The sequence below is a fragment of the Aquarana catesbeiana genome, linkage group LG03, assembly GCF_042186555.1.
Source record: "Aquarana catesbeiana isolate 2022-GZ linkage group LG03, ASM4218655v1, whole genome shotgun sequence".
Classification (NCBI taxonomy): domain Eukaryota; kingdom Metazoa; phylum Chordata; class Amphibia; order Anura; family Ranidae; genus Aquarana; species Aquarana catesbeiana.
Window position 1 is genome coordinate 169232046 of NC_133326.1, and position 23384 is coordinate 169255429.

The following is a 23384-nucleotide window of genomic DNA, read 5'->3' on the forward strand; positions in this document are numbered from 1 at the left end:
AATAGAAAAAGTACAGTACAGTCAACATGATACTGGGAATGTGCTCAAGGTATTAAATACACCAGATCTGATTTGATCCGATCACACATGACTAAAAGAGGTTTTTGGCACCAGCTGCCCGTACCACAAACTCATACTTGTAAGTAGAGAGGCGCGGCCGGGTTCAGTTGCTGGTTCACTGCAGTAGGTCACTGCAATTTATTAAGGATTATATTTGCGAACATGTTTTCACAGGCATTATTCTGAAAAGTTAAATAACGTAGGACTGGGTGAAAGAACGAATTAAAACGAGCACATTTTGCTGCAGTTACTGTTCATTGTGAATGTCTTCCTGGTGTGATGTTTCCATAGAAGCAAAGCTTAACCTTTTAAGTGAAGATTATAAAGGTACCTAATTCAATTAAAATCAGCCTTTCCTATTAGCACTTAATGCAGATTTGTTATTACTGGATTTTGTAGATATTCACAAGTCACAGACTTTTACAGGAATGCCATTTGTCGCTTTCACAGGAGGCCACTTATTTTTTTTTCTAGCTCACATCCCAAATTCAATATACATAATTATAAAGTGTAATAATTAATGCAAACATTTCATCTGTCCATCATGCTTAGCTGCCGTTTTACTTGAACTGTAAAGGTCCTTTTTATTTAAAATTAGAATCTGAAGAAACTTCACTCCTTGTGCATTACTGATGTCTGATGTTTAGCATGTGGAAGACCTCCACCAAGAACAACTCATTTGCTTTAGGCTGGTTTCACACTTATGCAAATTGGATGCTGGTTTCGCCGCATCCAATTCGCATGACAAGAGAGTGTGGCCAGCTGACAATGGAGCCAGTTCACACAGCTCCGGGGTGATAACAGGCTCTCGGGCACAAGAGAGAGGAAACAGGAAGTATGCCATCGCCGCTGCCAGTGTGAAGGAGACACCGCAGGAGAGGAGACAGCAAGGCTGCATGTAAGGACGGACTCTGCTGGGGACGCCTGATGGCATCTAGTGGCAGGCGACGTGGCTAGTGACACCCTCAGGGCTCCCACTGATTCTGCATTATGATACATCCATTCATGAGTTTGGAATGAAATGAGGAGTGTTGAAATGTTATGAAGGCCCTTGGGCGGTTCTGGAGATCCTTTTATCACCCCCAATACACCGAGGACAGTTGGTGCACCTGACATGTTCTGGAGGGCTTATTATATACAGGCTTCCCTTGATCCTCTGTAACAGGGGATCACGGGCTTCCGGTAAGCAGTAACCCCTTATATTTTGGTGGTGGATTTCCGCACTAGTCCTTCATTCAACTGTGAACAATATACTTTTTATGGATGGACACTAACCATTGTTTTACTTCACGGGTGTTATCACTGTGTGGGCCTTTGGACATCATTTCATCTGGCCCATTCACTTTGCTATATATGGACATTTTCTATATCTTTATTACACTAACCATTTAGATATTTGGCAATTTATGATTTGTATATTTCCTTTGTTCAATGTAGGGTCTTATAAAACCAATTATATGACCTGCTTTTGTCATCTAATGTGTGCATGAGAGCACTTTTATTTTATATATATTTTTATATGTTTAGCGCGATTTTATGTTTTCCAATTTGATTACTGTAATTAGGTTGTGCAGGAGAATTGTTGCTTTGCATATATGGTATTTCACTTAACCATTGGGATTTGACACATACTTTTTGCAATTTTGTTTTTGACCTTAGTGTAGTTTGTTTTTCTTTTTTAGTCAAGTATAGTGCTGTCAAATGTACTCCCAGCCCTCCGTCCATACTGTCATCCACCTATGCTGGTCTGGAGAAAACAAGCCGCCTCCCAACTCATGCATATCATCCACAGTTCACTCACGGCAACCTAGATCTCCATGCCTTGTTGAGTGGGCTAGTCTGGGTGACAGCGGCTCTAATCTCCAATCGCATGGACATTCCGGTATACTGCAGGTTACTTTGGTATGATAGGTGTCAGTTCTCCTTGGGTAAATGGTGGTTGGGCCATCTGCAGTGTAGTCATGTGGTAGTTATGTGGTAGTCTTTTTAGTACACTAATCAGCCTATATATCAAGATCTACTAAGTGCTATCCCATACTGTACTGCCTATGCTCATTTGTTGATGGTTACACTATTACATGTATGGACAGTCTAGCTCCTAGTATCTGCTTGTAAGTGATCTTTTTTCATCACGTCGGCTACTGTCTCCAGAGATATATGCTACAGACGCACATTTTTCACTTACCCTTTGACTGACTATTGGCCCTTTGACACATAGCTAGGTCCCACGGTTTACAGGTCTGCCGTATTGTGGTGAGGTGCACCATTCGCCCATTGTGGCACCTCCCACAGTGAGGATTGACTCTTTTTACGCTGAGGTGGTTGATAGGGCTTTCATCTGTAGGGGGTTTGCTTGGGGAGGGTAGGCCCAGCTCTCTTGTGGGGTTGTATCCTCCACGCCATTCTTCTTGCATTTAGCATGGGGTAGTTTAATTTGGGGTTGGTTTTCAGGAGGGTGGTATAGGGAATATTTCATGCAATGTGGGGAGGTGGAGTATTTGTTTTCCTTCAGCGGGGGGGCTTGCCTGGTGCTTTTATGCTGATTTATTTTTTGGTACTGATATAATACATTTTGTGTCGGTAACTCTGATTGGGAGTGTTGAGTCTTTCCTGTTTTTTGTTTTTGTGGTTTTTGTTTTTTTGTTTTAAAGTTGAATATTGCCCTTGCTATAGGTGTAGGCAATTTACATACCTCCTGAAGCCTGACTGGAATATTCCCAGGATGTTGCTAGAACATTGCTAAGTGAGGCCTAGTCATTATTGCTCACCCCCACCATCACAGGAGTGAACTCTAAAATGCTGAGCTCTGATACCACTGCATCAGGGGAGAGAAAAGGCATTTGAGGGGGTTTGAACCAAAGAAAAAGATCACCCCTGTGATGGTGGATGTGAGCAGCAATGAATAGGCCTCACTTAGCAATGCCGTAGTAACATCCTGGGAGTATTCCAGTAAGGCTTCAGGCGGTACGTAAATGGCCTACACCTATAGCAAGGGAATTACTGAACTTTAGTCAGAGCCATGAGCGTAGCATAAGGGGTTGCAGGGGTCACAATCGCAACCCCGCCCCTAGCTCCAGGAGGCCCCTGCAGCCTCCCTGTCATATTATCATTTTGTCAACAAAGTCCAGCTCCAATCTGCCCTAGGGCCCCACAGCCATGCTTCAGTACTGGGCTTCCACTTTGCCTTCCACAGTCCACACCCCTCTGTACTCAATGGCTGGGAAGAAGCTGTGAGCCATTTCCTGAATGGAGAGGAGAACGGGGTGAGAACAGCCCAGGATGGGGAAGTGTCTGGCAACGTGGAATGGTAACCAATAGGGATGGGCTGACTGTTCGAGTCAAACATGAGTTCAACTCGAACATCAGCTGTTCAATCGCTTGACGAAGATCGAACATTATGGGCCATTCGCGGCACGTCACGGCCCAAAATGCACTGCGTCATCGCAGTGCTTTGCTGGCTGATGATTGGCCAAGCATGCACTATGACCCGCATGCTTTGGCCAATCACAGCGCCGTAAGCAAACAGAGCCATAATTGGCCAAAGGCAGGGTGCCTTTGGCCAATTAAGCCTCAGGGGGTTAAGTACAAGCCCCACACCATATAAGGCACCTGCACGTCGGCCCTGTGTAGTGTGCTGCTGACGTTATAGAGAGATAGATAGAGAGAGAGTGTGTGATTTCATTTACTTTGAGCAGGCAGTTTATTCAGTTAGCTAGATCTCCCTGCAGACCGTTCCTGCTGTACTATTTTTAATCTACTTCAGGCAGGCAGTTGATCCAGTTTAGTTAGATCTCACTGCAGACCGTTCCTGCTCTACTGTTTCTAAACTACTTCAGGCAGGCAGTTGATTCAGTTAGCTGCAGTGGATATATATATATATATATATATATATATATATATATATATATATATATATCCACTGTATCCCGTTTAGCTAGATCTCACTGCAGACCGTTCCTGCTGTAGTGTTTCTAATATACAGGCAGTCAGTTGATTCAGTTAGCTGCAGTGTAGTTCATATATATATAGTCTAGCCAAGCCTATACCTGACTGTAGGCCATTCCTGGAGTACATGTACAAAAACACTTTCAGGCAGGTGACTCAGTGAGGTGCAGTTCATAAAATATATATCCACTGCATTGTAGTCCAGCCAAGCCTATACCTGACAGCAGGCCATTCCTGGAGTACGTGTTTAAAGACACTTTCAGGCAGGTGACTCAGTGAGGTGCAGTTCATAACATATATATCCACTGCATTGTAGTCCAGCCAAGCCTATACCTGACTGTAGGCCATTCCTGGAATATGTGTTCAAAGACACTTTCAGGCAGGTGACTCAGTGAGGTGCAGTTCATAAAATATAAATCCACTGCATTGTAGCCCAGCCAAGCCTATACCTGACAGTAGGCCATTCCTGAAGTATGTGTTCAAAGACACTTTCAGGCAGGTGACTCAGTGAGGTGCAGTTCATAAAATATATATCCACTGCATTGTAGTCCAGCCAAGTCTATATCTGACTATAGGCCATTCCTGGAGTACGTGTTCAAAGACAGTTTCAGGCAGGTGACTCAGTGAGGTGCAGTTCATAAAATATATATCCACTGCATTGTAGTCCAGCCAAGCCTATACCTGACTGTAGGCCATTCCTGGCGTACGTGTTCAAAGACACTTTCAGGCAAGTGACTCAGTGAGGTGCAGTTCATAAAATATATATACACTGCATTGTAGTCCAGCCAAGCCTGTACCTGACTGTAGGCCATTCCTGGCGTACGTGTTCAAAGACACTTTCAGGCAAGTGACTCAGTGAGGTGCAGTTCATAAAATATATATCCACTGCATTGTAGTCCAGTCAAGCCTATACCTGACTGTAGGCCATTCCTGGAGTATGTGTTCAAAGACACTATATATATATATATATATATATATATATGTTCTAGCCAAGCCTATACCTAACTGTAGGCCATTCCAGGTGTACTGTTTTTAGTAAACTTCATGCGTTGTTTTGCTAATCTAATTGTACAGTATGTCTGGAAGGCCACCAAGGAGAGAAAGACGCTCACAGGCCACTAAAAGAGGGCAAGCAGGCACTGTGTCTACAGCCAACAGTGCTGATCGTTGACACGGTACATCCTCAGCACGCTTGTCCTTTTTTTCGGCAGCTGGCCGTGTTGAGCCACAATATGCAGAAGAGTTGGTAGAGTGGATGACCAAGCTGTCCTCATCCTCCTCATCCTCTGTCACCCAGGCTCAGGGTACTTTGTCTGCAAATGCAGCTGCCAAAGCGACCTCTTCCATCGGCTCAATGTCATCAGTCACTCCTTCCCTAGCCCCACCATCATGCCCTGAGGAGTCCCCCTAACTGTTCGACCACAGTGTAGGGTACATACTGCAGGAGGATGTGCGCATTTTGAAGGCTCTGATGATGGTACCCAGGTTGAGGATGAAGGCAGTACCGTGAGCCCAGAGAGAGGGGTTGCCCAAGAAGGACAAGAAACTGGCAGTCATGTTCCCCCAGCTGCAGCATACTGCCAGGTTTGCTCCAGTGGCGAGGAGGGAGGGGATCATGAGGTGTGGTGGAAAGATGGCTGTATGCTATGGACACAGCCCTATCTCTTGTGCTAATAAGCACCCATTTCCGTCTTAATGATATAATGTACCTTTTGATCGCATGTCTCCCCTCTGGTTCCCCATTCCCCAATAAACAGACATTACCACATTCTTACGTCCTAATCTCCGCATACCCCCTCACACTAGCCAGCAAGCCCTTTTATTCACACAAAAGCTTTCACAAACAGGAAGTGATGGTTCCAGCAGCCAATCACTTCTTACATTGGAAGTGATGGTTCCAGCAGCCAATCACTTCTTACATTGGAAGTGACCTCACAGGATTTAACACAGGATATGACAATACAGAAACCCTTCCAACAGGGTTAAATACAGAATCAATCACAGACATGTATACATTCAAATAGAAATACAGTAATGACGTGTGCAGACGGTGGTGTGCAAAACCATGTGGCAAACACATGGCTTTGAACACAACCGTGTGCACACTCCCACTGTTACCAGTGATGCGAGCCATGCTATACTATGGCCCAGTGGGCCATATTTTGTATGGTTATGTTATGGTTCCCAAAGTACGCAGACTTGCTTACTTAGGAGTTGAAATGCGGTCGCCATGGAGTGGCCAGTTCCTTGGTGAGGCATAAACAGACATCCTTAACCACTTCAGCCCCGGAAGGATTTACCCCCTTCCTGACCAGAGCACTTTTTACAAATTGGCACTGCGTCGCTTTAACTGCTAATTGCGCGGTCATGCAATGCTGTAACCAAACAAAATTTGCGTCCTTTTCTTCCCACAAATAGAGCTTTCTTTTGATGGTATTTGATCACCTCTGCCGTTTTTATTTTTTGCGCTATACACGGAAAAAGACCGAAAATTTTGAAAAAAAATGATATTTTCTACTTTTTGTTCTAAAAAAAATCCAATAAACTCAATTTTAGTCATACATTTAGGCCAAAATGTATTTGGCCACATGTCTTTGGTAAAAAAAATGTCAATAAGTGTATATTTATTGGTTTGCGCAAAAGTTATAGCGCCTACAATCTAGGGTACATTTTCTGGAATTTACACAGCCTTTAATTTATGACTGCCTATGTCGTTTCTTGAGGTGCTAAAATGGCAGGGCAGTACAAAACCCCCACAAATGACCCCATTTTGGAAAGTAGACACCCCAAGGAAATTGCTGAGAGGCATGTTGAGCCCATTGAATATTCATTTTTTTTGTCCCAAGTGATTGAATAATGACAAAAAAAAAAAAAAAAATTACAAAAAGTTGTCACTAAATGATATATTGCTCACACAGGCCATGGGCATATGTGGAATTGCACCCCAAAATACATTTAGCTGCTTCTCCTGAGTATGGGGATACCACATGTGTGGGACTTTTTGGGAGCCTAGCCGCATACGGGGCCCCGAAAACCAATCACTGCCTTCAGGATTTCTAAGGGCGTACATTTTTGATTTTACTCCTCACTACCTATCACAGTTTTGAAGGCCATAAAATGCCCAGATGGCACAAACCCCCCCCAAATGACCCCATTTTGGAAAGTAGACACCCCAAGCTATTTGCTGAGAGGCATGTTGAGTCCATGGAATATTTTATATTTTGACACAAGTTGCGGGAATGTGACAATTTATTTTTTTTTTTTTTTTTTTTTTGCACAAAGTTGTCACTAAATGATATATTGCTCACACAGGTCATGGGCATATGTGGAATTGCACCCCAAAATACATTCTGCTGCTTCTCCTGAGTATGGGGATACCACATGTGTGGGACTTTTTAGGAGCCTAGCCGCGTACGGGACCCCGAAAACCAATCACCGCCTTCAGGATTTCTAAGGGTGTACATTTTTGATTTCACTCTTCACTGCCTATCACAGTTTCGGAGGTCATGGAATGCCCAGGTGGCACAAACCCCCCCCAAATGACCCCATTTTGGAAAGTAGACACCCCAAGCTATTTGCTGAGAGGCATGGTGAGTATTTTGCAGCTCTCATTTGTTTTTGAAAATGAAGAAAGACAAAAAAAAAAATTTTTTTTTTCTTTTTTTAATTTTCAAAACTTTGTGACAAAAAGTGAGGTCTGCAAAATACTCACTATACCTCTCATCAAATAGCTTGGGGTGTCTACTTTCCAAAATGGGGTCATTTGGGGGGGGTTTGTGCCACCTGGGCATTCCATGGCCTCCGAGACTGTGATAGGCAGTGAAGAGTGAAATCAAAAATTTACGCCCTTAGAAAGCCTGAAGGCGGTGCTTGGTTTTCGGGGTCCCATACGCGGCTAGGCTCCCAAAAAGTCCCACACATGTGGTATCCCCGTACTCAGGAGAAGCAACAGAATGTATTTTGGGGTGTAATTTCACATATTCCCATGGCATGTTTGAGCAATATATCATTTAGTGACAACTTTGTGCAAAAAAAAAAAAAAAAAAAAAAATTTGTCTCTTTCCCGCAACTTGTGTCACAATATAAAATATTCCATGGACTCGACATGCCTCTCAGCAAATAGCTTGGGGTGTCTACTTTCCAAAATGGGGTCATTTGGGGGGGGGTTTGAACTGTCCTGGCATTTTATGCACAACATTTAGAAGCTTATGTCACACATCACCCACTCTTCTAACCACTTGAAGACAAAGCCCTTTCTGACACTTTTTGATTACATGAAAAAATTATTTTTTTTTGCAAGAAAATTACTTTGAACCCCCACACATTATATATTTTTTTAAAGCAAATGCCCTACAGATTAAAATGGTGGGTGTTTAATTTTTTTTTTTCACACAGTATTTGCGCAGCGATTTTTCAAACGCATTTTTTGGGGAAAAAACACACTTTTTTACATTTTAATGCACTAAAACACACTATATTGCCCAAATGTTTGATGAAATAAAAAAGATGATCTTAGGCCGAGTACATGGATACCAAACATGACATGCTTTACAATTGCGCACAAACGTGCAGTGGCAACAAAATAAATACATTTTTAAAAGCCTTTAAAAGCCTTTACAGGTTACCACTTTAGATTTACAGAGGAGGTCTACTGCTAAAATTACTGCCCTCGATCTGACCGTCGCGGTGATACCTCACATGCATGGTGCAATTGCTGTTTACATTTGACGCCAGACCGACGCTTGCGTTCGCCTTAGCGCGAGAGCAGGGGGGACAGGGGTGCTTTTTTTTTTTTTTTTTTTTTTTTTTTTTATTATTTTTTTGCTTTTTTATCTTATTTTAAAACTGTTCCTTTCATTTTTTTTTTTTTTTAATCATTTTTACTGTTATCTCAGGGAATGTAAATATCCCCTATGATAGCAATAGGTAGTGACAGGTACTCTTTTTTGAAAAAATTGGGGTCTATTAGACCCTAGATTTCTCCTCTGCCCTCAAAGCATCTGACCACACCAAGATCGGTGTGATAAAATGCTTCCCCAATTTCCCAATGGCGCTATTTACATCCGGCGAAATCTAAGTCATAAAATGCTCGTAGCTTCCGGTTTCTTAGGCCATAGAGATGTTTGGAGCCACTCTCGTCTCTGATCAGCTCTATGGTCAGCTGGCTGAATCACCGGCTGCATTCTCAGGTTCCCTGTTGAGACAGGAGAGCCAGAGAAAAACACGGAAGACGATGGGGGGGGGGGGGGGGCATTCTCTCTGCTTGTAAAAGCAGTCTAGAGGCTAATTAGCCGCTAGGATTGCTTTTACATGAAAGCCGACCGCTGGCTGAAAAGAATGATACCAAGATGATACCTAAACCTGCAAGCATCATTCTGGTATAACCACTCAAAGTCGTGAATGCTGTACCTGAAGACAAAAATATGGCTAACAATAAAGCACAGTAAACGGTAAAGTATAAAAAACTGCATACCTGAAAAGCAAACATGATAAAACATAATAACAATAAAACATTGCAGAATAGAATACAGTAAAAAAGAGCAGAACAATAGAGAGAATAGAGAGAGAGAGAATAGAGAGAGAACAATAAAACGACAACTATTATTTTTTATTTTATATTTTTGTTTGTGTTTTTTTTTTTTTACACTTTTTTTGTAACTGTACCTTTTGTAACTGTAACCGGTTCCAGGTTCGGGTCTCTCAAAATGCGATGGCATCTTGGGAGACCCTGTGAAAGTGTGTCCTAGTCTGTGCAATGCTGTACCCTACGCTAATACTCAGCTAGTGAATGGTAGCGTTCAAAACATTCACCAATGCAAAGACCAGGATTGTCAGGACAGGAGGGACAATAATAGCGGGTGTCACGCCTATATCCGCGCTTACTGCAGACACGACATCTTTTTTGGGGGGTTCGCTGGGTAGGGGTACTCGGGAGGACATAAAAATGCCTCTCATGCAGCCGACTGCATTTGGTTGGGGATGTGAATGGGGGAAGTATGGGCGCTGCAGAAGTGGTGGGTTCCCAATTAGGATTGGCGAATGCAGCAGGAAGGGCACTATGGGCACGACGGGCCTGTGTTTGTCTTCTTGGTGGCAGCGGGACACTACTTGTGCTTGCCACCTCACCAGCTTGAACTGCACTTATGGGACTCGCCACGTCACCAAGTGTTACTGCAGTGCTGGTTTGACTACGACCGGGGTGTACTAGGCCACTGGCGCTTGCCAGTTCACCAAAACGCTACCAAAAAAACTGTTAACGATCGCAGGGATCAGGCCTGACTCTGCGAACGCTGCAGTTATGCGTTTAGTGTTTTGTAAGTGACAGTGATCGATCGATACTGCACTTGGGTGGGCTGGGCGGAGGGACAAAACGCAGGTGCTAGCAGGTATCTGGGCTGATCCCACTAACACTGCGTTTTTGGGAACCCTAAACTGCTGGGGATGCTAGTATAGATCTGATCGGATCAGATATTGATCAGTTCAGATACTATACCACTAAGGGAGGTGTATGCTGCGTGCGTGGGTGTTAGCGCTACTGGCACTAACCTGACGCTGCCTGGGGCTGGTGCTTGCCAGTTCACCAAAACGCTACCAAAAAAACTGTTAGCGATCACAGGGATCAGGCCTGACTCTGCGAACGCTGCAGTTATGCGTTTAGTGTTTTTTTAAGTGACAGTGATCGATCGATACTGCACTTGGGTGGGCTGGGCTGGGCCAGGCGGAGGGGCAAAACGCAGGTGCTAGCAGGTATCTGGGCTGATCCCGCTAACACTGCGTTTTTGGGAATCCTAAACTGCTGGGGACGCTAGTATAGATCTGATCGGATCAGATATTGATGCGTTCAGATACTATACCACTAAGGGAGGTGTACGGTGCGTGGGTGTTAGCGCTACTGGCACTAACCTGACGCTGCCTGGGGCTGGTGCTTGCCATTTCACCAAAACGCTACCAAAAAAACTGTTAGCGATCGCAGGGATCAGGCCTGACTCTGCGAACGCTGCAGTTATGCGTTTAGTGTTTTGTAAGTGACCGTGATCGATCGATACTGCACTTGGGTGGGCTGGGCCGAGCCGGGCGGAGGGGCAAAACGCAGGTGCTAGCAGGTATCTGGGCTGATCCCGCTAACACTGTGTTTTTGGGAACCCTAAACTGCTGGGGACGCTAGTATAGATCTGATCGGATCAGATATTGATCCGTACAGATACTATACCACTAAGGGAGGCGTATGCTGCGTGCGTGGGTGTTAGCAGTACTGGCGCTAATCTGACGCTGCCTGGGGCGACGCATATCACCGCCGGGCGATCAGGGGGCTAAATCTTTATTCGGTAATAAACGGCGGGTGCCCTGACACTATAAAAAATAAACAAACTAACCAGCGTCACACGTAACGGTTATACAGTGATCAGTGGTGAAAGGGTTAACTAGGGGGCAATCAAGGGGTTAAAACATTTATTAGGTAGTATATGGGGGTCCCTGTCGCTATAAAACGCTGACGGCGAACCTAAATATTTACCTCACTAACTAGCGTCACCAGCGACACTAATACAGCGATCAGAAAAATGATCGCTTAGCGACACTGGTGACGGGGGGTGATCAAGGGGTTAAAACTTTATTAGGGGGGGTTAGGGGGGTACCCTAGACCTACAGGGGGCCTAACACTCACTGCCCTGACACTAACTGTCACAAACTGACACCAATACAGTAATCAGAAAAAAAAAAAAAAAACCTGCTTGGTGTCAGTTTGTGACAGGGGGGGGGGGGTGATTGGGGGGGGATCGGGGGGCGAATCGGGGTGATTTGTGTGCCTGGCATGTTCTACTGTGTGTGTGTGTGTGTTGTGCACTCACATTTCAGTCTTCTCTCCTCGGCCCGGAACGGAAAATACCGAGCCGAGGAGAGATGACATCATTTCCTCTGCCTCTGTGTACAATACAGAGGCAGGGAAATGATCCCATTGGCTGGGAGCGATCGCGAGGGGGGGGCCACGAATGGATGGCCTCCCCCTCACCTCCGATCGCCGGGGGACATTTGCCGACTGCCGCAGGCACCGGGGGGGGGTCCGATCGGACCCCCCACCCGCGGGCAGGCAAGGACGTACATGTAAGTCCTTTTGCCTGCCCGTGCCATTCTGCCGACGTATATAGTCGTGCGGCGGTCGGCAAGTGGTTAAAAGAGCAAACAGAACCGCCGTGTCCACGGTAAGGTTTCCCCATCCATTGGTCTTCAACCAGCGTCTGTATGTGCGAATACCCTCACATGAGTGTATTACAGCAAAACTAACACTGGGGGACATTTGACAACATACATTTATAAAAATTTCCACAACAGAGGTCACTGACTCTACGTGGGTTCCAGATAGAAGAGAGGAGGAGGAGGCACATCTCCAAGGAGGCAGGATGTCCTCCAGGGGCCAGCTTAAGGGCAGGCAACCGACTGCATCACACCGCAGAGCTCTGCATGTGCAGGGCGCTGCTGACTCTGCACGTTTTTACAAAAGTTCTTTGGTGTGGGCTTTTTTTGAGACGTGTGCAGCAGATTGCACTGTTGCTGTTTGCAACATTTGTCTGAAGCATATCAAGCGTGGCCAAAACAGCAGCCGCTTGGGCACCACATGCTTGACCAGACATATGTCGAGCACCCATGCAGTCTGTTGGCAACAGTACTTAAAAGACCCACACCAATGAACAAGGCGGATCTCTCCTTGCTCCTCATCAGCTGGGATCTCCAACCCCACTATAACTTCAGTCCTACCAGAGACCTTCACTGAGAGCAATGAAGGTGTAGAATTAGGTGTCCCAAGCACTTGCGGGCAATCTGCTAGCGGTACACCAACATCCGACTATAGCAGGCAAATTTCCCTACCCCAGTTGCTAAACCGGCAAAAGAAATTCGGTCCCAGCCATCCACATGCTCAGCGGCTGAATGCTAGTTTGGCTAAATTGCTAGCACACCAACTGCTGCCTTTTCAGCTGGTAGAGTCTGCCCCCTTTCGAGAATTTGTGGAATGTGCGGTACCTCAGTGGCAGGGTCCCAAACGCCAATTTTTATTCTCGGAAGGCCATTCCGGCTCTCTACCGACATGTGGAAGGCAATGTCTTGGCCTCGTTGGACAGGGCAGTCAGCAGTAATGTACATATTACCGCTGACTCATGGTCCTGCAGGCATGGACAGGGACGTTACCTTTCTTTCACAGCACACTGGGTAACCCTGCTGGCAGCTGGGAAGGATGCAGGACAGGGTGCAGTATTGTTGGAGCTTGTTCCGCCACCATGCCTCAAAAATGCTGGTAGTGGTGATTCTGCCACACCTCTCTCCTCCACCCCCTCCTCTTCTTCTTCCTCTATGGCCTCTTCCTGTGCAGATTTGTCCTTGGAACCAGCTGTAAGGCCAGTTTGTCTGCTCCTGTTTAACAGGGGCATGTAATTACAATTTTTGATCTAATATTTCACAGCAGCACCTGTTCCTGCGCTCAACAAAAGTATCTGTGAGGCTTTACAGTGTTGTGCCAACACCACCACCGCCTAAGGCCTAATTTTTCTGCCCCTGTGTAACAGGGGCATGTAATTACAATTCATGATATAGTATTTCACAGCAGGGCCCGTTCCAGCGCCCAGCAAAAGTAAGTGTGAGGGCTTACAGTGTTATGGTACCACCAACACCTAAGGCCCAATTTTCCGCAGAGTGTATAGGGCAGGCCGTATAGTATATTATTTTCAAAAATCCGACTTACAAACGACTCCTACTAACGGAGGGAGACAACAGGAAGTGAGAGGAAATTTACCCCAAGGAAGGGAAATTATCTCCTGTAAGAGTTAATATGGGAAATAGGTGTCTCCTCCACTGGTTTATCAACAATCCTCGTTTCCCTTAAAAACCCCAAATTTTCAAAATCCAATTGTCATTGGGACAGAAAGTGAGGTGACATCTTCTGAACAGGGGCACAGACAGCAAAACAAATGTTATAGGAGTGATAACCCTTCCCTGTGTTTTCCAAAAAGCTTTCAAATAGATTTTTTGGTTGGAGCTACATTTACAAAATGTACCTGTTCCAAATTACAAACAGATTCTACATGGGAACAAACCTACAGTCCCTGTCTTGTTTTCACCGCCTGTATATTGCTGTCTCACTGAATTTGCTGGGACCCGGGACCCGACATTGCCGGGAACCGACATTGCATTAAAGCCCCAAGCAGTTTTAAATGACTCTTATTCCTTTAGAAATGTCATTTTGTGCAGGGACTGTTCTAAGCACGGGAAACACGCACCACTTTACAGGCATACTATAGACACCCCCCATCTACGATATTTAAAGGAATATTTCACTTTTATTTTTTCACTTTAAGCATCATTAAAAGCACTTCTGCCGAAAAAACATCCATTTTTAAAACTTTCTTTTCCATTGATACATGTCCCCTGGGGCAGCACCCGGGTCCCCAAACACTTTTTAGGACAATAACTTGCATTTTAGCCTTTAAAATGCGCACTTTTGATTTCTCACGTTCGAGTCCCATAGACTTTAACGGTGTTCAAATGTTCGCGCAAACTTTCGGTCTGTTCAAATGTTCTCGATGTGAACCGAATCGGGGGGTGTTCGGCCCATCCCTAGTAACCAAGCTCAGCGAGTTAAGAGGACGAGAGTGCCGTGCTGTAGCCAGTATGAGGCAAGCTTTATTTTCTGTAACCAACAGAGACCTTAAAATGTAATGGGGCTACTTATAAATGAAAATAGAAAAAAAAAAAAAACATAGAAAAAGTGTGAGTTGTTGCCCATAATGAACAAGAGGTTTCACAATGTATCCTTCATGAAAATCACTCAAGCAATCCTCCTTTTTTTAAGTCCTCCAAATTGCACAGATACAGTGTAAAGCAGATACAGGTACATTGCATTTTACTTTCTTTATATGTTTCTCAGTACATTTTGTGCCACTCACTTTGTGTGTTCCTGTCGCATTCTGAATAATTTAAAATAAAGTGAAAAACCATCAACTGCATAGAGCTTGAGAGCAAGATTTCCTTGTCACTCAGTTGCTTCAAAATAAAGCTGTCCCTGCAAAGAAGACCATAAATACATCTCCTACTGCACATGCTGCTGATCTCTGTGCCCCAAGTGCTGCCAGCACTGCCGGTGTCCGGTGTCCTCCATTTCTTCCCCGATGTCTTCTCCCGCCCGCTCCTCCTCCTATCCTCTGCTATGATTGAATGCCTGATAGGCGTCCAATCACAGTGCCTGTCATTTCAGCCAATCAGGGCACATGTAACACAGACCGGTGCACCTAATTGGCTGAGGGGCGGTACAATGTTAGCGGATTCCTTCGGTTTGTTAACATGGATGACAAGGAACACACAGCGTTATGCCCGCTACTCACTTTTTTGGACGCCTATTAGAGCCTCTGGCTCTAATCAGGTGCTTCCAAAAAACACCCCCACCGCTGTAATTCAGGTGCCCAGTGACCGAAAAGGGGCCAGACACCTGAATAGGTGTGTCAGAAGCGACCATAGATAGATTCATGCAATGCATGAATCTATCTATGGTAATTAGAGAGTGACAGGTGAAGGGGGGCGGCGCTCCTGCGCCCTTTTTGGACGCACTGCCACTGTACTGCTAAATACCTTTTTTCATCAACAATATATGCAGTCTTTTGACACTGTATCAGTGTCTGCTAAAGCTTGTAGGAAGAGTTTTCATTCTCCTCTGACCCTTTGTCTGGACAGTGCTAATTGGCCACATGCACTCTCCCAAGAAAAGAAAAAAAAACTCTCTAGCAATACTCACCAAACTGAGCATGTGCAGCCTGGCTCCTAATGCTCTGATCTATCAAGAGATGGTGTCAGAGAGCGTACCTCGGCGGGCAGGGTGCTCGCGGCGGTGTGCGGCAGGGCGCGTCGGCGCGTGTTGGCGCGCGCGTTCCTGTGGACCCCGCTGTGCGTGTTCCTCGCGGTGCTGGTGTGTGTGTCCAGGGTCGCCCTGCTGTGCACGCCGGCGTGCGGGGGCGCGTGCGCGGGCGTTGGCGGGTGCGCGCGCCTGTGTGTGCTGGGGCGCGCGCGTGCACGTCGTTTGGCGCCAAAAGATGCATTTAAGCTGGCGTGCCTCTGTGACCAGTGCTGCCTGATCAACAGCTTATTGTCCCAGTGCCTGACCCTGTATCCGAACCGTTCCTGATTACCTGCTGACCCAGCCTGTCTCCTGGATCTCTCCTTGAACTCTGCCTGTACCTGACTTCTGCTTGTTTTGACCATCCGCTTGCCTGCTCCACTGTACCTTTGCCGTCTGTCTGTTACCGAACCCGGCCTGCCTCCTGACCATCCGTCTGCCTGCTCCCTTGGAATCCAGCTGCCTGTCTGTGGTCTTCCCAGCCTGCTTCCTAACTAACCTGCTCCGTCTTGTGCCTGTGCTCCAGCCAGCTTCAGCCCTCTCATCTGTTACCCTGCAGTATCTGGACTGTGTATACAGGCTCTCATACCACTCCGTACTTTCGTGCCTTCTGTTTACTCTACCAGGGGCCGTTAGTCGGACACGTAAGGGAGCCTACCCTCTGCCCGATTGGACTCGCCGGTCTGGTAAGTAAGAGCCTGACAGTATCAGGCAGCCATGACCGAGTCCGGGCAGGGGGCTTCTCCCATGGATGAACTCTGCAGACATCTGGCGGGTCTAACCCAAGCGGTAAAAAGCCTACAAGAGGGATATTCAAGCCTAGAAGAGTGTGTACAGGCCTTATCCGCACCTTCCGGCCCTCAGGGGTCCGCAGCCGCAACCCCAGCACCCTCCGTGGTCATGTTACCTCCAGAGCCAAAGGTACCAGTACCAGAAAGATTCCTTGGGGACCGAAGTAGGTATCGTGCTTTCCGGAATGCCTGTAATCTCTACTTTGCCCTTCTGCCACGCACATTCTCTCTAGAAGCCACTAAAGTGGGCTTCGTGATCTCCTTACTATCGGGCGAACCTCAAACCTGGGCCCACCGACTTTTGGAGCAAAAGTCTGCTGTCTTGGAAAGCCTGGATGCTTTCTTTGGTGCTATGTCTCAACTGTACGAAGACCCCCAGCTAACTGCCACCGCTGAAGCCACCTTACATGCCCTCCGTCAAGGCCGTCGAGCTGCAGAGGATTATGCCGTTGAGTTCAGACGCTGGAGCTCCGATACGGCGTGGAATGACGCTGCTTTGCGCCACCAGTTCAGGATGGGGTTGTCAGATCCTCTCAAGGACGAGTTAGCACGGGTAGGGGTACCTCAGACCCTGGAAGAGCTAATCAACCTGTCAATCCAAATTGACCTTAGGTTGAGAGAACGACGCACCGAAAGAACCACCAGTACCCTTCGTCCCACCTGGATGCTCCCACAAGTACCCTGTCCTCCCAGCAGATCTTCCGCTCCCTCACCAGTTCCGGCCAGTGATGCACCAGAACCTATGCAACTTGGTCTGCTTCGTCCTTCCTTGACCCCAGAAGAGAAATTACGCAGACGGGCACATAACCTTTGCCTCTACTGCGGGGAACCCGGGCACTACGCCAGTGGTTGCCCCAACAAGACGCGTAAGTGTCGCTCTGCTGTTCGTACCTGTGCTACTGTTCTACCCACTGCTGGCGCACACCTAACTATCTCTGTCACTTTACAGCTTCCCGGAAAGGCTATCCAAGTTCCAGCCATTATTGATTCAGGAGCCTGCAGCTGTTTTATTGACCGGACCTTCGCTTCTCAACATGACATCCCTCTCCAACCCAAGACTCAAAGCCTGGCCGTTCATCTTGCAGATGGCTCTGCTCTCCGTTCCGGTCCGGTCACTCAAGAAACCGTCCCCTTAGAAGCCATTATGGGCCCTCAACACCGTGAATATCTCTGTTTGGATGCCATCTCCTCACCCCTTTTTCCAGTCATCTTGGGAATATCATGGCTACAGGTTCACAACCCTCAAATCAACTGGGCTGCTGGTAAAATTGAGTTTCTTTCAGGATACTGTCAACAACATTGTCTGCAAGGGGTAGACCGTGAGGTTACCCAACTCCTCTGTTTACATCCTGATGTTAACCTGCTCCAAGCTATTCCTGAGCCTTACCGAGATTTCGCGGATGTATTTAGCAAAAAGGGTGCAGAAATATTACCTCCACACAGGCCCTACGATTGTCCTATTGAACTGCTTCCAGGAACCGAGGTACCCTTCGGCCGGATCTTTCCACTGACTGAGCAGGAGCTGGGCACCCTGAAGCAGTACCTAGATGAAAACTTGAAGAAAAAATTCATCCGCCCGTCCACTTCCCCGGCCGGTGCTGGTTTATTCTTTGTAGAGAAGAAAGACCATTCTCTGCGGCAATGCATCGATTACCGCGAATTGAACAAGATAACGATTAAGAATCGTTACCCGCTTCCTCTGGTACCTGAGTTATTCCAAAGGCTGGGCACAGCCAGAATTTTCACTAAATTGGATCTTCGTGGAGCATACAATCTAATTCGCATCCGAGAGGGTGATGAGTGGAAGACCGCCTTTCGCACTCGTTTCGGGCATTTCGAGTACCTTGTTATGCCCTTCGGTCTCTGTAATGCCCCAGCCACGTTCCAGCACTTTGTGAACGACATCTTTAGAGAATTCTTGGATCTCTACGTCATCGTTTACTTGGACGACATTCTCATCTTCTCCTCTTCCTTGGCTGATCACCGCAGGCACGTCCGGAATGTTCTCGCTCGGCTCAGGCAACACGGCCTATACGCTAAACTTGACAAATGTGAATTCGAACTACAAAGTATCCAATTTTTGGGATTCATTATTTCTGTGGAAGGTATTAAGATGGACCCACAAAAAGTGTCTGCCATCCTGGACTGGCCTGCACCTACAGACAAAAAAGGGGTCCAACGCTTCGTAGGATTTTCAAATTTTTATAGAAAATTCATTAAGGACTTTTCTAAAATCATTGCTCCCATTACGGAACTTACAAAACAGGGATCCCGATTCTGTTGGACGTCCAGGGCACAATCAGCTTTCGAGAAATTAAAAGGACTGTTTATATCTGCCTCTATCCTTAAACACCCTGACCCTGCTCTACCGTTTGTGCTGGAAGTTGATGCTTCGGAGATCGCAGTGGGGGCAGTACTTTCTCAACGCCAGGGCCCCAAAGCCCTTTTGTTTCCAGTAGCATTCTTCTCCCGCAAACTCTCGTTGTCTGAAAGGAATTATGATGTGGGAGATCGGGAACTTTTGGCCATCAAGGCAGCTCTGGAGGAGTGGCGCTATCTTCTGGAGGGTGCTGTGCATCCTGTCCTCATCTATACCGATCACAAGAACTTGGAATACCTAAGGTCAGCCAAGAGACTTAAACCACGACAGGCTAGATGGGCACTTTTTTTTTCCCGCTTCTCCTTTCACATCACGTACAGACCCGGCTCCAAGAATGGGAAACCAGATGCTTTGTCTCGAATGTTTCATGATTCCAAGAAAATTGCTCCTCCAGATACTATCCTGCCTGCGGGAAATTTTTTACTTCTCCAGGGAGATTTAATTTCCAGAATTAGGCAAGCCTCCTTAGAAATCCCTCAACCTACTGGGACCAGTTTAAGCGATGGGTTGCTCTGGCATGAAGGCAAGATTCTGGTTCCTGAGAAACTTAGAGTGCTGGTATTAGAATTGTGTCATGACCACAAGCTGGCAGGTCACTTCGGGGCCCGGAAGACGACTGAACTGGTGCAACGTACCTTTTGGTGGCCACAATTATTGGAGGATTGTAAAAATTATGTTGGTTCTTGCCACACTTGTGCTCGGAATAAAAGCAACCGCACAAGGGCCTGGGGTCTGTTGAAACCCTTACCGATTCCTGACAGGCCTTAGAGAATGTTATCGATGGACTTCATCGTGGAGCTACCCCCATCCGAAGGTTTCTCGACCATCTTTGTGGTGATCGATAGACTGTCCAAGATGGCACACTTTCTCCCCATGAAGGGTACACCCACAGCCGTAGAAACGGCGAACATCTTTGTCAAAGAAATAGTGAGACTACATGGGGTACCCGCTAATATTGTATCGGATCGGGGTGTCCAGTTCACCTCTCGGTTCTGGAGGGCACTGTGTGGTGCTCTTGAAATTGAATTGGCATTTTCTTCGGCCTATCACCCTCAGTCAAACGGTCAGACGGAGAGAACTAACCAGACGCTGGAGCAATACCTCCGTTGTTTTTCTGTGTTTTCGCAAGATGACTGGGTGTCCCTGTTACCAGTCGCTGAATTTTCATACAACAACTCTCTACATTCAGCTATCAATCAGACTCCTTTCTTTGCCAATTATGGATTCAACCCTTCCTTCCTTCCCAGTTCTATTCCGGAATGTACCCTGCCTGCGGTAACTGAAACAATGGAGTTCTTTTCTAATAACTGTAAGATCTTGCAGGAGACCATGGCTCAGTCCCAGGCATCCTTCAAGAAGATGTTTGACAAAAAGAGACGTGGGGAACTTGTCCTTGAACCTGGTAACCAAGTGTGGCTATCCACAAGTAACTTAAAATTGGCTTGTCCCTCCAAGAAATTGGGACCTAAGTTTATGGGTCCTTTTCAGGTGAAAAGAAAAGTGAATGATGTCGCTTATGAACTTAATCTGCCGGAGTCCCTTAGAATTCACCCGGTCTTTCATGTATCATTGTTGAAACCAGTTGTTCCTGATTCCTTTTGTGATCTTAAAGCCAAGCCACCGGAGCCTGTTATGGTCAACAATGAGGAGGAATTCGAAATCGAGGCAATCCTGGATTGTAGAAAGAGGCAGAATCAGTTCCAGTACCTCATTAAATGGAAGGGGTATGGACCCGAGGATAATTCTTGGGAGCCTGAAAGTAATCTCCATGCCGATGAATTGTTACAAGCCTTCAAGGACTCTCATGCAACCAGGTTGGCCCAGCTGGGCATCCGGAGGCTGCCCTTGAGGAGGGGGCACTGTCAGAGAGCGTACCTCGGCGGGCAGGGTGCTCGCGGCGGTGTGCGGCAGGGCGCGTCGGCGCGCGCGTTCCTGTGGACCCCGCTGTGCGTGTTCCTCGCGGTGCTGGTGTGTGTGTCCAGGGTCGCCCTGCTGTGCACGCTGGCGTGCGGGGGCGCGCGCGGGCGTTGGCGGGTGCGCGCGCCTGTGTGTGCTGGGGCGCGCGCGTGCACGTCGTTTGGCGCCAAAAGATGCATTTAAGCTGGCGTGCCTCTGTGACCAGTGCTGCCTGATCAACAGCTTATTGTCCCAGTGCCTGACCCTGTATCCGAACTGTTCCTGATTACCTGCTGACCCGGCCTGTCTCCTGGATCTCTCCTTGAACTCTGCCTGTACCTGACTTCTGCTTGTTTTGACCATCCGCTTGCCTGCTCCACTGTACCTTTGCCGTCTGTCTGTTACCGAACCCGGCCTGCCTCCTGACCATCCGTCTGCCTGCTCCCTTGGAATCCAGCTGCCTGTCTGTGGTCTTCCCAGCCTGCTTCCTAACTAACCTGCTCCGTCTTGTGCCTGTGCTCCAGCCAGCTTCAGCCCTCTCATCTGTTACCCTGCAGTATCTGGACTGTGTATACAGGCTCTCATACCACTCCGTACTTTCGTGCCTTCTGTTTACTCTACCAGGGGCCGTTAGTCGGACGCGTAAGGGAGCCTACCCTCTGCCCGATTGGACTCGCCGGTCTGGTAAGTAAGAGCCTGACAGATGGGTTGGAGTCAGGTAAAGAAGAGGAGGATCAGAGAAGACAGGATCACACAGCCTTTATCACACAATGCAGAGGATCACTGCTTCCGAAAAAAACGTCTGTTTTTAAAACTTTCTTTTCCATTGATACATGTCCCCTGGGGCAGCACCTGGGTCCCCAAACCGCTTTTAGGACAATAACTTGCATATTAGCCTTTAAAATTCGCACTTTTGATTTCTCACGTTCAAGTCCCATAGACTTTAATGGTGTTCGAATGATCGCGCAAACTTTAGGTCCGTTCGCATGTTCTGGATGCGAACCGAACCGGGGGGGTGTTCGGCCCATCCCTAGTAACCAAGCTCAGCGAGTTAAGAGGAGGAGAGTGCCGTGCTATCACCATGATACGACCGATGTGTCACTGGTGAGGTAAGACACCGCTCAGTGTCTCCTAGTCACCAGCTGGAATTCTCTGTACCCCCCACCTGGAGATGTCTGCTTACCCCACTTCCCTGACAACTGGGGAAAAGACACACATCTCTGGTAAGTGACCTTCCCCCAACACCTGCCAACACTGACAGAGAAACCTTCAAAAATTGCTAAACCAAATCCCTTAATGCCGCGTACACATGGTCGGACTTTTCGTCTACAAAAGTCCGACGGACGCCGACGGACTAAAGCCGGCTGACAATCCGATCGTGTGTGGGCTTCCGCGGACTTTCAGTGGACTTTTCCAGCCGCAAATCTGACGGACTTTAGATTTGAAACATGCTTCAAATCTTTATGTTGTAACAACGCCGGGCCCAGAAATCCGCTCGTCTGTATGCTAGTCCGACGGACAAAAACCCACGCTAGGGCAGCTATTGGCTACTGGCTATCAACTTCCTTATTTTAGTCCGGTGTACGTCATCACGTACGAATCTGTCGGACTTTTGTGTGATCGTATGTAGGCAAGTCCGTTCATTAGAAAGTCTGCCGCAAGTCCGCCAAAAGTCCGAAAGTCTGTCGGACGGGCTGTCGGACTTTTGTAGCCGAAAAGTCCGACCGTGTGTACGCGGCATAACACCTCCTGAGGGGCCCCTGAGGGTCTGCAGGCTCCAGTCACATTGCTTTGCCCCCCTATATCTAAGTTGCACCCCCCCCTGAGCCCCCTGACCACCTCCTCCGCCCTGGATGCTATGCCTGGCCACTGAGCTCCTTTCCCACTACGGCACTCTATACTGCTCCTCCTCTGCAGGGCTAAAATCACATTCCTTTACAACACAGCCAGTCAGCCATGATCTGCACAGGGTGTATCTGCCTACTGCAACTACACTACGGTTCCGACCAGAGATTTTCACAGGTCTGAACGGCAACATAAAAGCCAGATACACCCTGTGGAGGCTGACAGACTGTGTGTAAAGGAATGTGATTTCAACTCTGTATAGTGTGTGTGTGTGTGTGTGTGTGGGGGGGGGAGCTGTATAAAGTGCAGGGATGGGAAAGGAGCTCTGCCAAGTGACCTGCCAGGGGGTCTATGTCCTCTAATTCTTCAGCAGTGATTCCTGTCCTCTGATTCTCCAGCGGTGATTCCTGTCCTCTGATGTAATGAGTAACTCTGGGAACTCAAAACTCTTAAGCTACTTTGAGTATCTTGGTGTGTGGTGGGTGTATCAGCAAGCACAGTGGAAGTAGGGGGCGGGGAGGGGGGGGGCTAGGTCAATTTTTGCATCAGGGCCCACAAGCTTCAAGCTACGCCTCTGGTCAGAGCTGCATGGTTT